Source organism: Schistocerca nitens, chromosome 5 (assembly GCF_023898315.1).
Source record: "Schistocerca nitens isolate TAMUIC-IGC-003100 chromosome 5, iqSchNite1.1, whole genome shotgun sequence".
NCBI classification, from domain to species: Eukaryota; Metazoa; Arthropoda; class Insecta; order Orthoptera; family Acrididae; genus Schistocerca; species Schistocerca nitens.
In genome coordinates, this window is record NC_064618.1 from 58592838 (window position 1) to 58606567 (window position 13730).

The window sequence follows — 13730 nt, forward strand, 5'->3', positions numbered from 1 at the left end:
GTTGCGGTGCATCACTGGCAGCCTGTTGCATCCAGTGTAGAACTCTTGCTCCTGTCGTTTTCTGAAGCTCTGGTACGACGACTCGCGCACGAAAAAGGAGCTATCTGGCAGAGTACTTGCTTGTATCTTGAATAAAAACTGACTGTTTTCGTCAGCGGCTTTTGTATCACTGCCAAACACTCCACAGTCATATCAGTACTCTACTTTCCACTTAAAATTCCTGTAAGTCATCTTTTTTTATACGCTTTTTAAAAATTTGAAGTCTTAGACTCCGTTCAAGTTACACTTGGAGTTTCAGTTAAATTTCACCTTCATTCACTCTCTAAATTTGCGTCTCAACGCTGAAATTAAATAACAATGAGGATGACGATCGATTCCAATTTACACTTCTCATACATAAAGTTATCTCTTCCAGTATTCGATTTTATTAACCCAAATACTTTATTATTATTCGTACTGTAGTTAACTGCTACGTTAGTTGGTTAGTTACACATTCTATTGATCATTTGAACGACTATTCCATCAAAATAATATGGAGTGAGTCACTTTACGAGTAATGTATACGCTATCAGTTTTAACATTAACGAGTAAATAGTGTTTTAGATCTACTCATAAAATTTTCTTTAGAAACAAGGTACTTTTTCCAGGCTACCAGCTTCGTTCATGGAATACAAGCAATAGCCCAGGAGAAATTATTTTAGGTTGGATTGGAAACTTGCTATGCTACCTATGAGATATTTTACGTTATTGGACAAATACTAAAAATTTGGTTGTTGCGTTTTCAAATTCTTTCTGAGCCACTGGCGTCTTGGATATTGGGTAGTAAAGGCTATTTTTCGCTCTAGTGTTGTAGGAATGGGAATCACTGTTCTTCACAAACCGTGATGCATTATTTATAACGCATCTGACTAGCGTATATGCGTATTGTGACGACGCAGGTCCTTGAGGAGGTACATGCATAATGTCTGTGTTTGAACATCACGTATTATTCTTTCTGTTGCCTTTTATTGCAATCATTACTTTTATCCAAGAATTGAGTTAAAACAGAAAATTATTCCATCATTATTTCATGAGGATAATTCGTTTGATCGAAAGACAGTAAATAGTAAGACGGGGAAAATTAGCTCAAATTAATTGTTTGAGAAGATTGCTGATATATTCCTTCCAGATCATGTTTTCAGTCAGTATGTTGAATTCTCTTCATGTACTACACAAATTGTTGACATGAATATGTCTCAGAGCAAAATACAGCGTTTTTACTTCCAAAATTTAGGGAGAATCGATTTGCAGAGAACCACAGCATAATTCTGTGGAAAACGTCTGTTCTGTTGCATACATTAACAGTGGTATCCGTCAGTAACTCGCCGTTACCCCATCCAACATCTAGCCTCCTAGTTCTTTTATCTTTTGAATACAACAAGCAATGAATTACGTAAAAGTTGCTACTTACGTGAAATGAGCACTGGTCTGTGAGTTGCTTGTGCAGTCTGCTGATTTTCATACTAAAGCATAAACTGTTCTGCTGGTGCCATAGACCAACAGACGGTTTTTAGCTGCCCAATCAATAAGCCGACACGCCATTAGCTGATTGACGCACCCTTAATGTTCCTCACACACGATGAGATCGCCGACGTAATTAGTTGCTACAACGTATAGCATTTTTTTCCTGCTCGCTCTGAAACTTAACGGCACACAACTGTGTAAGTGTTAAAGTTAGTCATATATTAGGGACTTACTTAACCTAATGAAGCGAAATAAATTCTAATGTGAAACACTGTAACTGAATGATGTTCAGGAGACAACTTGTAGTGATGAATTGTGTTACTGCAGTTAATGATTAGCTGGGGAATGTACACTTATCAATCTTCTTGATAAGTGCCACTAGTGGAGTTAGTTCAGCCTGAAAAATCTTCGTTAATAGCGACTTCAAATAAGTATTTATATTCTCATATAAACCATATAACAGCGAATCTAATACTACAGACGTACCAAAACTTGTGCACGTTCTTGCATGAATAATAATAATAATAATAATTCATTGTGGAAGCGCGGGCAATCAGGCAGGTAGCAGTTTTCAAAGAGTCTGCTCTGCTACAGATCTCCTTCCCCCCCCCCCCCCAAAAAAAAAAAAAGAAACGGAGTTCTTCTGCAGGTAATTCAACATACTGAATTTAAACACGAAATATGGCAACATCAACAGAGTAACACATTTTAAATACCTTGAAGAAGTGCTCGACCCACAGGAAAGGAGAGAATCACGCAGAATACCAGGTTACTGAAGATGAAGAGAGACTTATAGAAAACACAGGGTATCTGCAACAAAAAATGTGTGTCCACTTTCATCAAAATTCGTCTCTATAATGTTGTAATCAAACCTGAGGTGCTATAATCCTGCGAGACACTGACACTACACACCGTGAGCGATCTGGAGAAGATCCTCACAGAAGAAAAACTATCACGAATATTATTGGCCCAAAACTCACAGACGAAGGACACAGGCTTCACTCCAGAGACACCACAGAGATGTTGTCCAATCTGGCAACGGAAATCAGAAAAAGACAACTAAAATTTTACTGCCACATCAGTAGACTCCCACAGACCAGACTCACCAACTAAATAGATACATACAGAGGCTCAAAACCACTACATATTGGATGCCGCAAGTCAAAATTGATTTGGAACCTGTACAGGTAGATTCAGCGGACATCACTCCCCCCATGAACCATGGACCTTGCCGTTGGTAGGGAGGCTTGCGTGCCTCAACGATACAGATAGCCGTACCGTAGGTGCAACCACAACGGAAGGGTATCTATTGAGAGGCCAGACAAACGTGTGGTTCCTGAAGAGGGGCAGCAGCCTTTTCAGTAGTTGCAGGGGCAACAGTCTGGATGATTGACTGATCTGGCCTTGTAACATTAACCAAAACGGCCTTGCTGTGCTGGTACTGCGAACGGCTGAAAGCAAGGGGAAACTACAGCCGTAATTTTTCCCGAGGACATGCAGCTTTACTGTATGATTAAATGATGATGGCGTCCTATTGGGTAAAATATTCCGGAGGTAAAATAATTCCCCATTCGGATCTCCGGGCGGGGACTACTCAAGAGGACGTCGTTATCAGGAGAAAGAAAACTGGCATTCTACGGATCGGAGCGTGGAATGTCAGATCCCTTAATCGGGCAAGTAGGTTAGAAAATTTAAAAAGGGAAATGGATAGGTTAAAGTTAGATATAGTGGCAATTAGTGAAGTTCGGTGGCAGGAGGAACAAGACTTCTGGTCAGGTGAATACGGGGTTATAAATACAAAATCAAATCCAGGAGTAGGTTTAATAATGAATAAAAAAAATAGGAGCGCTGGTAAGCCACTACAAACAGCATAGGGAACGTATTATAGTGGCCAAGATAGACAAGAAGCCCATGCCTACTACAGTAGTACAACTTTATATGCCAAGTAGCTCTGCAGATGACGAGGAAATTGAACAAATGTATGATGAGATAAAAGAAATTATTCAGGTAGTGAAGGGAGACGAAAATTTAATAGTCATCGGTGACTGGAATTCGACAGTAGGAAAAGGGAAAGAAGGAAACATTGTAGGTGAATATGCATTGGGGCTCAGAAATGAAAGAGGAAGCCGTCTGTTAGAATTATGCATAGAGCATAACTTAATCATAGCTAACACTTGGTTCAAGAATCATAAAAAAAGGTTGAATACATGGAAGAATCCTGGAGATACTAAAGGGTATCAGATATATTATATAATGGTAAGACAGAGATTTAGAAACCAGGTTTTAAATTGTAGGACATTTCCAGGGGCAGATGTGGACTCTGACTAAAATCTATTGGTTATGAACTGTATAAAACTGAAGAAATTGCAAAAAGGTGGGAATTTAAGGAGATGGGACCTGGATAAACTGACTAAACCAGAGGTTGTACAGAGTTTCAGAGACAGCATAAGGGAACAATTGACAGTAATGGGGGAAAGAAATACAGTAGAAGACGAATGGGTAGCTCTGAGGGATGAAGTAGTGAAGGCAGCAGAGGATCAAGTAGGTAAAAAGACGAGGGCTATTAGAAATATTGAATTTAATTGATGAAAGGAGAAAATATAAAAATGCAGTAAATGAAGCAGGCAAAAAGGAATACAAACGTCTCAAAAATGAGATCGACAGGAAGTGCAAAATGGCTAAGCAGGCATGGCTCAAATGTAAGGATGTAGAGGCTTATCTCACTAGGGGTAAGATAGATACAGCCTACAGGAAAATTAAAGAGACCTTTGGAGAAAAGAGAGCCACTTGTATGAATATGAAGAGCTCAGATGGAAACCCAATTCTAAGCAAAGATGGGAAAGCAGAAAGGTGGAAGGAGTATATAGAGTGCCTATACAAGGGCGGTGTACTTGAGGACAATATTATGGAAATGGAAGAGGGTGTAGATGAAGATGAAATGGGAGATACTATACTGCGAGAAGAGGAGAAGGGATCGGTTGGTAGGACATGTCCTGAGGTATCAAGGGATCACCAATTTAGTATTGGAGGGCAGCGTGGAGGGTAAAAATCGTAGAGGGAGACCAAGAGATGACTACACTAAGCAGATTCAGAAGGATGTAGGTTGCAGTAGGTACTGGGAGATGAAGCTTGCACAGGATAGATTAGCATGGAGAGCTGCATCAAACCAGACTCAGAACGGAAGACCACAACAACAACAACACAGACAAAAGCGTCTATAGGCACTCAAAGCCCAAAGCTCAAAGCTCAAAGACCAAGCTCAAAGACCAAAGTGGACTGAGGAAAGGAAGAGGGCCTTTAGCGAATGAATGAGAGAGTACTGGAAGAACAAGTAGTTATAAATGCTTCGCGTTGTCTGATAAAGGCCTATCAAGTGTGTACCAATAATAACAGTAATAATAATAATAATAATAATAATAATAATGTTCTGCCAGTCGTAAAAGGCGACGAAAAGAACAAACCACTAATAGGGCTAACCCCCCCTTTTAGTGTGATTAGTTGGTTCAGGACGGAACTAAAGAAGCCTCGGACAAGCGCCGTCATGGTCGGGGACGACGCTTCAACCCTATGCCCGCCCACAATGGTAACGACACTGCTAGCCAACTGGAAAATGATTTAAGTCCTAATAGAGGTGTTTTGCAGGATATGCTTCCTGCAAACCACCCTAGAAGGAAAACAAAGACAGAGGATGAGATGGTCAGATGAAGTTAATCGACACCTCATGTTCTGTTATTATCAAGCAACAAACCTAGGAACCAACACAACTGGATACAGATCACAAGTATACACAACATTTATTACCAGATACCCAGAATTAAAATTTTTAACAGAACAACGACTAGCTGATCAGATCCGTGTAATAATCAAAAATAACAGAATACCCCAGTCAGATTTAGAAAACATCAAACAACAAGTACAACAAATACTGGAACAAAATAACGTGCAATCAGAAGAAGAAGAAAATACAGTAATGGACTCAAACATTCCAGAGCAAACAAACAAAGAACAACACACATCAATTAAACAATCAGAGGAAAACGAAATCTTAAGACAGCCACCAGAACAAGCACAAATAGAACACGAAGTGACACACATGTTAGATATAGAAGAAAAATTTCAGCTGACATATATAGAATACAAAGACATAAATACAGACATTAGACCATTCTTGCAAAGACCGCCAAATAACCCACAAGTCGAAACAACAATAAAAACTATCAACACAATCATACACTACAGAATAAATTAAAACACAACTATGGAAGAGTTACAACTACTGGTTCATATAGGAGCACTCACTACACTAAATATACACACTAGGCAGAGATCAGAGCCAACCAACACGCAGAAGAAACCCACAAAACCAGCATGGCAACACAGGCTACACATCAGAATAGAAAAACTGAGAAAGGATATCGGACAGCTAACACAATTTATAAGAAATGAAATGTCAGAAAAAAAACGAAAAAGGTTAGGTAAAATCTCAGAACAAGAAGCGATAGAGCAATTAGATGAAAAGAAACAGAAATTACAAGCATTGGCCAAACGACTTAGAAGATACAAAAAAAGTGAAAATAGAAGGAAACAAAACCAAACATTCAACACAAACCAAAAGAAATTTTACCAGACAATAGATAACACACACATTAAAATAGAAAATCCACCAAACATAACAGACATGGAACACTTCTGGAGCAACATATGGTCAAACCCGGTACAACATAACAGGCATGCACGGTGGATACAGGCAGAAACAGACACATACAAGATGATACCACAAATGCCTGAAGTGATAATTTTGCAAAATGAAGTCACCCAAGCAATTAATTCTACTCACAATTGGAAAGCCCCTGGAAAAGATAAAATAACAAATTTCTGGCTAAAGAAGTCCACCTCAACACATTCACATCTAACTAAATTATTTAACAGTTACATTGCAGACCCATACACATTCCCTGATACACTTACACATGGAATAACTTATCTGAAACCTAAAGATCAAGCAGACACAGCAAACCCAGCAAAATATCTCCCCATAACATGCCTACCAACAATATACAAAATATTAACTTCAGTCATTACACAGAAATTAATGACACATACAACACAGAACAAAATTATAAATGAAGAACAAAAAGGCTGCTGCAAAGGAGCACGAGGATGTAAAGAGCAACTGATAATAGATGCAGAGGTGACATATCAAGCTAAAACTAAACAAAGGTCACTACACTATGCATACATTGATTACCAAAAAGCTTTTGATAGTGTACCCTACTCATGGTTACTACAAATATTGGAAATAAACAAAGTAGATCCTAAATTGATACGGTTCCTAAACATAGTAATGAAAAATTGGAAAACCACACTTAATATCCAAACAAATTCAAATAATATCACATCACAGCCAATACAGATTAAGCGTGGAATATACCAAGGAGACTCATTAAGTCCTTTCTGGTTCTCCCTTGCCCTGAACCCACTATCCAACATGCTAAATAATACAAATTATGGATACAATATTACGGGAACATACCCACACAAAATCACACATTTGCTATACATGGATGATCTAAAACTACTGGCAGCAACAAATCAACAACTCAACCAATTACTAAAGATAACAGAAGTATTCAGCAATGATATAAATATGGCTTTTGGAACAGACAAATGTAAGAAAAATAGCATAGTCAAGGGAAAACACACTAAACAAGAAGATTACATAATGGATAACCACAGCGACTGCATAGAAGCGATGGAAAAAACAGATGCCTATAAATATCTAGGATACAGACAAAAAATAGGAATAGTTAATACAAATATTAAAGAAGAACTAAAAGAAAAATATAGACAAAGACTAACAAAAATACTGAAAACAGAATTGACAGCAAGAAACAAGACAAAAGCTATAAATACTTACGCTATACCAATATTGACCTACTCATTTGGAGTAGTGAAATGGAGTAACACAGACCTAGAAGCGCTCAATACACTTACACGTTCACAATGCCACAAATATAGAATACATCACATACATTCAGCAACAGAAAGATTCACATTAAGCAGAAAGGAAGGAGGAAGGGGATTTATCGACATAAAATACCTACATTAATGACAGGCAGACAATTTAAGAAAATTCTTTCTAGAACGAGCAGAAACTAGCAAAATACACAAAGCAATCACTCATATAAATACATCGGCTACACCATTGCAATTTCATAACCACTTCTACAACCCTTTAGATCACATAACATCAACAGACACGAAGAAAATAAATTGGAAAAAGAAAACACTACATGGCAAGCACCCGTATCATTTAACACAGCCACACATCGATCAAGACACATCCAACACATAGCTAAGAAAAGGCAATATATACAGTGAGATGGAAGGATTCATGATTGCAATACAGGATCAAACAATAAACACCAGATATTACAGCAAGCATATTATTAAAGATCCCAATATCACAACAGATAAATGCAAACTTTGCAAACAACAAATAGAAACAGTAGATCACATCACAAGCGGATGTACAATACTAACAAATACACAATACCCCAGAAGACATGACAATGTAGCAAAAATAATACATCAACAGCTTGCCTTACAACATAAACTTATAAAACAACACGTTCCCACATACAAGTATGCACCACAAAGTGTACTGGAGAATGATGAATTCAAATTATACTGGAACAGAACCATTATAACAGATAAAACAACACCACATAACAAACCTGACATCATACTCATCAATAAAAAGAAGAAATTAACACAACTAATCGAAATGTCCATACCCAATACAAAAAATATACAAAAGAAAACAGGAGAAAAAATTGAAAAATACATCCAACTGGCTGAGGAAGTCAAAGACATGTGGCATCAGGATAAAGTTGACATCATACCAATTATATTATCAACTACAGGAGTCATACCACACAATATCCACCAGTACATCAATGCAATACAGCTACATCCAAACTTATATATACAACTACAGAAATCAGTAATTATTGATACATGTTCAATTACCCGAAAGTTCCTAAATGCAATGTAACATATACCATACAGTTAAAAGGAAGTGACGCTTGATCAAGGTCCGCGTCACTTTCCATTTTTAACCAGACTTAACGTCTGAGAGAGTAAAGAATAACAATAATAATAACAATTCATTGTGGCTCATTGGTTTTTCAACTGGACTTCACTTCGTCTCCTTCCGTTTTCCTAGCGTAACCCAGTAATTCTACTGGGAAAAGGCGATCTACAGTTTAACGTGGAATCCGAATCACGCTATTTTTCTGGCGAATCTTCACTTCACTAAAAGGCGAAACTGAAATATTCAGTAGTCATTTCCGAACTCGATCTCACGACCTTTCGATATCCAGGCATGTACTTTGCCAGTAGACCACGGTCCTGATTTGATGGTGAAGATTGTTACTTTAGCGCACTTGACCGAAATAGGGTGAGTTATCCACTAAAGCCTCCAGGCTGTTAAGTTAGCGTGGAGCCCAGAAAATCCACAAACGTTATAGTCGTCTCTTGGTCAGCTAAAGGAGAGGGCAAATCCCCTTTTACAGGAAAGTACGAGAGCTACAACGTCTAAAACAGACTAACAACTGATGTGATATGAGAAGGTGTGTCTGTCTTATCATCCATCCAGGTGAGTTATCTCTTTGCCGATGTTTGGAGGCCAACGAATATGAAACCTAGTGAAGCACAAGCCACTGAAAAAGAAAACTGTTTAACGGAAAACTGTGACCAGCAAACTGACAAAAATCATCAGTGAGCCATTGTTTGGTAGAAAGATGGAGATTTGTTTGCAGTAATAAGTTTCCATAATGTTTTCCAAAATATGCATAGCTGTGTTGTACGCTCTTCCCTTAGTCGCCACAAAAGTGCGAATGTGAAATCAGTAAAACGGAGCGGAACGGAACACAGAACACATTACACTTGGGCATGGCAATTCGTTGGCAGCATTCCCGCGCTGATGCAGTGCAAGATCAAAACCCACAGCCATTACATTACTCCTTTTCCTGGTCAGTTCCTCTTTCACTACGTCCATCATATCCCAGCGTGATCCCTAATTCGTGATACTGTTCTTCAGCTCTGTATCAACAGCGTATTCCGGTGGGCCGTTGATTTCTAACAGTCTTGTTGTTTGCTGAGGAGTGAAAATTTGTACGAGGGATGTGGCTAGGCTCAGGCGTAGGAGATTACACTCTTTGAACATGTCTTCTTTTCTCTTTACGATTATATATTATACAGAAGTAGGGAGTATTCTGTTGCCATATTCACACTGTTTAATAATACTTTTTTTGTCATGAGTACTTATTATATGAGTTCAGTTATTGTATTAGGTGTTGAAAGTCACCATTGGTACTCCGATGCCGTTCGCAGTTCGATGCTTTGGTCTCTGTTCCACAAGTACCAATGGAAGCAAAGGCCCAGCCAGACAGATTCTCCTCTGCCTCGTAAGGCTCTGAGCGAAGTATGCATACAGCACATGAAGCACATACTATGAGCCCAACGGTTTCAGGGACATCGCATCTGCTTTGCCACACTAGCAGGGGGAATATCAGCTAATCACATCCTGTTATGACACAGGTTAATTATCTGGCAGAGAGTTTCACAACAGTCAGCAGTTTTGTTTAGAAATTAATTCAAATGGCAATATACCAGAAACTGACGAAGACTGGGAACACGACAGAACTAACACTCCAGTGACTGGTAACTAAGGAAAACCAATTGCTCGAGCCAGCGCACAACGATAATAGTAACAGTTTTTCATGTGATATAGGGGATCGATAAATACACAAATGTGTGCATTTTGCTATGGATAAGGGTAAACAGTTCTAAATTTGCAAAGTATCCATTGTAAATTTAACTCATTCGGCATCGCATCCTGTCAAGCGACATTACTGTTCGAACATTTGCATCACATTCCGTCTACATCAAACAATACTGTAAATCATAATTATTTAAACGTTTAAAGAAACTTAAGACTGTGTTTCCGAACCGTTGTCGTTCATTTCGTGTATTAATGATATGACACACAACAGTAACCTCAGACCCTTCGCAGATGGTGCAGATATCTCGAGTGAAATACTATAACTCCAGACTTTTTACAGATGGTGCAATTATTTCTACTAAGATGCGCAGAGAAATAAGCTGCACAAATATCCAACTACCTCTCGATATGATTTAAAAGAGATACAACGATCAGAACGTACTTTAAATGTCCAGGGATGTACAACGATAGTGCACGTTAAAAGACGCAGTGTAAAATGTATGGCTACAGCATCTTTGAAGGAAATGAAATTGTTGTTGTTGTTGTGGTCTTCAGTCCTGAGACTGGTTTGATGCAGCTCTCCATGCTACTCTATCCTGTGCAAGCTTCTTCATCTCCCAGTACCTACTGCAACCTACATCCTTCTGAATCTGCTTGGTGTATTCATCTCTTGGTCTCCCCCTACGATTTTTACCCTCCACGCTGCCCTCCAAAACTAAATTGGTGATCCCTTGATGCCTCAGAACATGTCCTACCAACCGATCCCTTCTTCTGGTCAAGTTGTGCCACAAACTTCTCTTCTCCCCAATCCTATTCAATACCTCCTCATTAGTTACGTGATCTACCCATCTAATCTTGAGCATTCTTCTGTAGCACCACATTTCGAAAGCTTCTATTCTCTTCTTGTCCAAACTATTTACCGTCCATGTTTCACTTCCATACATGGCTACACTCCATACAAATACTTTCAGAAATGACTTCCTGACACTTAAATCTATGCTCGATGTCAACAAATTTCTCTTCTTCAGAAACGCTTTCCTTGCCATTGCCAGTCTACATTTTATATCCTCTCTACTTCGACCATCATCAGTTATTTTGCTCCCCAAATAGCAAAACTCCTTTACTACTTTAAGTGTCTCATTTCCTAACCTAATACCCTCAACATCACCCGACTTAATTCGGCTACATTCCATTATCCTCGTTTTGCTTTTGTTGATGTTCATCTTATATCCTCCCTTCAAGACACCATCCATTCCGTTCAACTGCTCTTCCAAGTCCTTTGCTGTCTCTGACAGAATTACAATGTCATCGGCGAACCTCAAAGTTTTTATTTCTTCTCCATGTATTTTAATACCTACTCCGAATTTTTCTTTTGTTTCCTTTACTGCTTGCTCAATATACAGATTGAATAACATCGGGGAGAGGCTACAACCCTGTCTTACTCCCTTCCCAACCGCTGCTTCCCTTTCATGTCCCTCGACTCTTATAACTGCCATCTGGTTTCTGTACAAATTGTAAATAGCCTTTCGCTCCCTGTATTTTACCCCTGCCACCTTTAGAATTTGAAAGAGAGTATTCCAGTCAACATTGTCAAAAGCTTTCTCTAAGTCTACAAATGCTAGAAACGTAGGTTTGCCTTTCCTTAATCTTTCTTCTAAGATAAGTCGTAAGGTCAGTATTGCCTCACGTGTTCCAGTATTTCTACGGAATCCAAACTGATCTTCCCCGAGGTCCGCTTCTACCAGTTTTTCCATTCGTCTGTAAAGAATTCGTGTTAGTATTTTGCAGCTGTGGCTTATTAAACTGATTGTCCGGTAATTTTCACATCTGTCAACACCTGCTTTCTTTGGGATTGGAATTATTATATTCTTCTTGAAGTCTGAGGGTATTTCACCTGTTTCATACATCTTGCTCACCAGATGGTAGAGTTTTGTCAGGACTGGCTCTCCCAAGGCCGTCAGTAGTTCCAATGGAATGTTGTCTTCTCCGGGGGCCTTGTTTCGACACAGGTCTTTCAGTGCTCTGTCAAACTCTTCACGCAGTATCGTATCTCCCATTTCATCTTCATCTACATCCTCTTCCATTTCCATAATATTGTCTTCAAGTACATCGCCCTTGTATAGACCCTCTATATACTCCTTCCACCTTTCTGCTTTCCCTTCTTTGCTTAGAACTGGGTTTCCATCTGAGCTCTTGATGTTCATACAAGTGGTTCTCTTCTCTCCAAAGGTCTCTTTAATTTTCCTGTAGGCAGTATCTATCTTACCCCTAGTGAGAAAAGCCTCTACATTCTTACATTTGTCCTCTAGCCATCCCTGCTTAGCCATTTTGCACTTCCTGTCGATCTCATTTTTGAGACGTTTGTATTCCTTTTTGCCTGCTTCATTTACTGCATTTTTATATTTTCTCCTTTCATCAATTAAATTCAATATTTCTTCTGTTACCCAAGGATTTCTACTAGCCCTCGTCTTTTTACCTATTTGATCCTCTGCTGCTTTCACTACTTCATCCCTCAAAGCTACCCATTCCTCTTCTACTGTATTTCTTTCCCCCATTCCTGTCAATTGTTCCCTTATGCTCTCCTTGAAACTCTCTACAACCTCTGGTTCTTTCAGTTTATCCAGGTCCCATCTCCTTAAATTCCCACCTTTTTGCAGTTTCTTCAGTTTTAATCTACAGGTCATAACCAATAGATTGTGGTCAGAAATTAATGCAAATCATTTCGTGACGCTTTTCTTGGGAACTGTGTGCTATGTTATAGAAAACATCACGTTTTCATGTTAATCAACTAGGTTGTTTACAGCTTTCCAGGACGTGTTTCGAAAAAGTTTTAATGCCTTCAATTCCCATTTCATTTACTAGTCTTGTACCTTCACCACAAGTATTTGCACACTGGCTTTACAATCTTGGTGTGTCTATAGAAATGTATCAATTTGCAGTTCTGATGGTTTTTGTAAATCTTGTTGAAATTTTAAGGGAGAGAGTTGGATTATGTGAAACGACAAGGGACGTAAGTTTTCCTGCGTAACACATCAGCCCCAAAATTTAAACTAAAATGTCATTCTGATATTATCTCATTCTCTTTAAGTAAAATGCATCTAGTTGTTTCAGACAGACCTCAAAATCATCAGGTATATCCCAGACTTTTGTGACTTCTCAGTAACTATTACTTCAGCAGCATCGACTTCAATATGATACTTACTACCAATCTAAGTGTATCTCTTCTTCTAGCATTGTGTTAGTTCTTACTGTTAGTGACGACTTCGCCTTTAACTTTACTTTGCAGACTGGTTGGTTCTCCCTGAGCAACTGTGAATTCAGATGCAGAGGCCTTACTTCAACAAAACTGGTGAAAGCAACAACTACTGATGATTAATAGAAATCAAAAGAAAATACTAAGTAGTTTACTGATGAACTGAAGTTGTATGTTCACGACTAA